Genomic DNA, 5,587 nt, shown 5'->3' with positions numbered 1-5,587 from the left:
CTCTGTGTTGTGTTGTCAGTATGCTTTGTTGATGTCATGTGTTGTTCTTGTTTTGCTCTTCCTTCTCATTCTCCTCATTCTCCTCTTCCTTCTCCTCCTCCTTCTCTTTCTCCTTCTCCTTCTCCTTCTCCTTCTCCTCCTCCTCCTCCTTATCTTTCTTCTCCTTCTCCTTCTCCTTCTCCTTCTCCTTCTCCTTCTCCTCCTCCTCCTTCTCTTTCTTCTCGTTCTCCTTCTCCTTCTCCTCCTCCTCCTTCTCTTTCTTCTCCTTCTCCTTCTCCTTCTCCTCCTCCTCCTTCTCTTTCTTCTCCTTCTCCTTCTCTTTCTCCTTCTCCTTCTCCTCCTCCTCCTTCTCTTTCTTCTCCTTCTCCTTCTCTTTTTCCTTCTCCTTCTCCTTCTCCTTCTCCTTCTCTTTCTCATTGGGAAGCGGAGAAGGTAGGAGAGGCTGCCGGAGGGGCTGCAGCAGCTGTGCAGCACTGCAGCAGCTGTGCAGCAGCTGTGCAGCAGCGCAGCATCTGTGCAGCCTGCCAGCAGCTGCCCTTCGCGCTCGGGTTTTTTTTTTTTTTTTTTTTTTTTGGACTCGTTTTGGTTTTTTTTTTTCTTTTTTCCTATCTTACACCTAAGATACTTAGTGATGAACATGTATGGCTTGAAACAACCTTAAAAAAGCAATGTCACAAGTTTGAGGTTCATTTACAGTATTTACGGCTCGAAATGGCCTAAATCAGTTCTAACTTGCCCATTTTTCATGATTTTAGCTCAATGCTTGATTTAACTCCTATATTACACCTAAGATACTTAGTTATGAATATTTATGCCTTGAAACGACCTAAAAAAGCAATTTCACAAGTTTGAGGTTCATTTACAGTATTTACGGCTCGAAATGGCCTAAATCAGTTCTAACTTGCCCATTTTTCATGATTTTAGCTCAATGCTTGATTTAACTCCTATATTACACCTAAGATACTTAGTTATGAATATTTATGCCTTGAAACGACCTAAAAAAAGCAATTTCACAAGTTTGAGGTTCATTTACAGTATTTACGGCTCGAAATGGCCTAAATCAGTTCTAACTTGCCCATTTTTTCATGATTTTAGTTCAATGCTTGGTTTAACTCCTATCTTACACCTAAGATATTTAGTTATGTATATGTAAATGAAGTATCTTCGTAATTGGTGCAGGAAGAGACCCGTTGTGAACTTCTTCACCCGGGCGAATCATATGATGGACCTTTGCATGTTGTTGCCTATGGTAGTGCACAACCGGCCGAACAAGGTACGGTCCATTTGCGACCTCTTCTGCCTGAGCATTATTCTGTCGGGATCCATTCTGTGGTTCCCGGGTCCGAGGAACTCTTAATACCTGTGCCCGTGGAGGATGATGAGTTCACTACACTCTGGGCAGCAAAAGGTAGTTTTGTGCAATGGCCATCTGCATGGATACAGTTGATGAGCCAGGTAATTTAGATTTAGATTTCACGCTTTAATCCTTTCTTCCCAAGAGTTGGATGGAAATCTTTTCTAACCATTTGTGTGATCATACTTATTAGCCATCGAGGAAAAGCCAAACGCCAAAGAAGAGGGTGGAGGGGCCAAAGAACAGAAGTGAACATGGCTCGGTGAGTGGAAAGGCGTCGATGAAGAGCCCTTCACTAGGTTCAGCTACGCAAGCTACTCCATTAGTTGAAGACACGGTGCTTCAATCGCTATCCCAGGAGTTAGATTATTTGCACAACCATGTTTGCGTGTTGCCTAATGACAGCCCCATCCAAATTCAACTTCCTAAGGAAATGTTCCACTACGATGATGATGCAACGGCATGGCTATTCAAAGAAGATGTGAAGGAATTTTTAAGTGGTGCAATGCTTAACATTTCCTTCATTCAAATATCCATGAGGTAATTCAACTGGTACTCAATTTATGTTATTCAGTTTAGTGGTGTTTGTCGTTTGGTTTTCGATTAACATTGTGTTATCATGCATGCAGAGCACTCCAGGAGCAAATATGGGAGCTTGAATCTCCCTGTCAAGTTGGGTGGTTGTGCCCTGAGCAGATGTCCACTGCTAGAATCTTAGGCAACTCCGCTGACGTGTTGTACTATGCTGAACGGGGTATCAGGCAATCAGTGAGTGCAGGAGACAAGTTTATATTCGTCCCATACTATGAGGAGTACGTCTGATTATGCTAGTCAAGTTCATTTGTTTTCCCAGTTTATTTGTTGTAACAGGCTAACTATTGATTTGTTTGTCTCGTGTGTAGTTATCATTGGACCCTACTTGTGATTTGTGTTTCCAGTAACACAATCTTCTACTTTGATTCTGCTCGGTTACCTCAAGTAAGAAAGCGCCTCGTGAGGTCCATACTGCAAAAGTAAGCATCTAGTTTGTTTCACTTCTTGTTATTCATTTTCATATCTGAACTCATATGTATTGATTATAAACGTCAAATTTGAACTTATTACTTTGATTTTTTGTAGTATCATGAAGAAGATAAATCCTCGATCTCCTAGAGGTCCTACATGGAAAGCACCCAAGGTAATTCACCCATGATATTGTGATTTTCTTACTTTACAATGCTTAAGATGTCGCTTATTTGCTATGCATTTTGATTCATGTGCTTTGTTCCTCATGCTAGTGCGCACAACAGGAAAACAAAGTTGACTGTGGCCTATACGTGATGAGATTCATGTATGACATACTGATGAGTCATTGTACAGACACACGTCAGCTTGAAGAGGTATGCCATTTTGGTTGAAATTGCGTCCCATAACCTCTTACTTGCTCTTTTCTTGTAATATCAAGCATTAGTCACCTATAACTAAGTGACAATGACATGTTTTAACTAGTTATGAGTTCAATAGACAAGAATTGTAGAAAATAGGCATCATAGTAGCAAAAATGGCCTTACTTGAGCCATTTTGGTTGAAATTGCGTCCCAAAACCTCTTACTTGCTCTTTTCTTGTAATCTCAAGCATTAGTCACATTTAACTAAGTGATAATGACATGTTTTAACTAGTTATGAGTTCAATAGACATGATTTGTAGAAAATAGGCATCCTAGTAGCCAAAATGGCCTTACTTGAGCCATTTTGGTTGAAATTGCGTCCCAAAACCTCTTACTTGCTCTTTTCTTGTAATCTCAAGCATTAGTCACATTTAACTAAGTGATAATGACATGTTTTAACTAGTTATGAGTTCTATAGACATGATTTGTAGAAAATAGGCATCCTAGTAGCCAAAATGGCCTTACTTGAGCCATTTTTGTTGAAATTGCGTCCCATAACCTCTTACTAGCTCTTTTCTTGTAATCTCAAGCATTAGTCACCTATAAATAAGTGATAATGACATTTTTTAACTAGTTATGAGTTTAATAGACAAGAATTGTAGAAAATAGGCATCCTAGTAGCCAAAATGGCCTTACTTGAGCCATTTTGGTTGAAATTGCGTCCCATAACCTCTTACTTCCTCTTTTCTTGTAATCTCAAGCATTAGTCACCTATAACTAAGTGATTATGACATGTTTTAACTAGTTATGAGTTCAATAGACAAGAATTGTAGAAAATAGGCATCCTAGTAGCCAAAATGGCCTTACTTGAGCCATTTTGGTTGAAATTGCGTCCCATAACCTCTTACTTGCTCTTTTCTTGTAATCTCAAGCATTAGTCACCTATAACTAAGTGATAATGACATGTTTTAACTAGTTATGAGTTCAATAGACAAGAATTGTAGAAAATAGGCATCCTAGTAGCCAAAATGGCCTTACTTGAGCCATTTTGGTTGAAATTGCGTCCCAAAACCTGTTACTTATTCTTTTCTTGTAATCTCAAGCATTAGTCACCTATAAATAAGTGATAATGACATGTTTAAACTAGTTATGAGTTCAATAGACAAGAATTGTAGAAAATAGGCATCCTAGTAGCCAAAATGGCCTTACTTGAGCCATTTTGGTTGAAATTGCGTCCCAAAACCTCTTACTTGCTCTTTTCTTCCTATCTCAAGCATTAGTCACATTTAACTAAGTGATAATGACATGTTTTAACTAGTTATGAGTTCAATAGACATGAATTGTAGAAAATAGGCATCATAGTAGCCAAAATGGCCTTACTTGAGCCATTTTGGTTGAAATTGCGTCCCAAAACCTCTTACTTGCTCTTTTTTTTGTAATCTCAAGCATTAGTCACTTATAACTAACCCCAATTATTATTATTTCACTTCTACTAACTCACGTTTTGTGTATTCTAAGTTTTGCAAGGGGCAAACGGGACTTCCTTACACGAGCGAGGAACTCCATGTAATTCGGGAGATGTTGGCGACCTACATCACATTTAATTTGTAAATATCGTCATACATTTTTGTACTATATCATCTCTTCATCAATCCTAGGCTTAGCTTATTAATTATGTAGTATACATGAAACATTTTTCTAATTTATATATGTTTTGTTATTAATGTTACTAATTATTGTTACTATTATCATATATAATCATAATTATTATTATTATTATTATTATTATTATTACTACTATTATAATATTAATAATTATTATTATTATTAATATAATAATAATAATAATATTGCAGCCAAAAAAAAAAAAAAAAAAAAAAAAAACAGGTCAATATTAGTGCAGCCAATAAAAAAAAAAAAACAATACAGGTCATTGGCAACGGTTAACCGTTGCCAATGTTTAAAAAAAAAAAAAAAAAAAGGCGCGCCATTGGATTTTGCAACGGTTAACCGTTGCCATCTCAATCAATTGGCAACGGTTTTGAACCGTTGCCAATTTATTTGGGAATTGGAAACCCTCAAATACTCAACGGTTCAAAACCGTTGCCTTTTGGGGGGTATGAACCGTTGCCAATTTGCTGGTTTCGTGTAGTGATACTTGATTTTCAGACATGGAGTCCATCTCGGATCTCATGGCCTCTTGCCATTTAGCAGAGTCGGGGCTCGTCATAGCTTTTTGTATGTCGCTGGCTCATCACCATCCATAACTAGGATGTCTTGATCTTCGATTAAGACAATACCAAGGTATCTATCTGATTGAGATCTTTGTCGTTGTGACCTACGCAGGGTAATAGGTTGAGCATTTACATCGTCGGTTTGACTCTGACCAATCCCATTAGCTGCTTCTAAAGCACTTTTATTGTCAGTTTTGTCATGTTGACTTTGTTGCTCTTCCTCTCGAACTTCGTCGAGTTCGATTTTCCTCCCACTTGTCATTTTGGAAAGGTGTTCCTTCTCCAAAAAGACACCATCTCGAGCAACAAAAACTTTGTTCTCAGATTTGTGGTAGAAATAATACCCTTTGGTTTCTTTTGGGTATCCCACAAAGAAAACCTTATCCGATTTTGGGTGAAGTTTGTCTGAAATTAATCTTTTGATATATGCTTCGCAACCCCAAATCTTAAGAAAAGACAACCTTGGAGGTTTCTTCGTCCATAATTCATATGGAGTCTTTTCGACAGCTTTTAACGGAGCACGGTTCAGAGTTAGTGCCGCGGTTAGAATGGCGTGTCCCCAGAATGAGATAGGAAGTTCACTAAGACCCATCGTTTATTGAACCATGTCCAACAAGGTTCGATTCCTCCGT

Source organism: Chenopodium quinoa, unplaced genomic scaffold (assembly GCF_001683475.1).
Source record: "Chenopodium quinoa cultivar QQ74 unplaced genomic scaffold, ASM168347v1, whole genome shotgun sequence".
NCBI lineage: Eukaryota > Viridiplantae > Streptophyta > Magnoliopsida > Caryophyllales > Amaranthaceae > Chenopodium > Chenopodium quinoa.
This window is presented reverse-complemented; position numbering follows the sequence as displayed.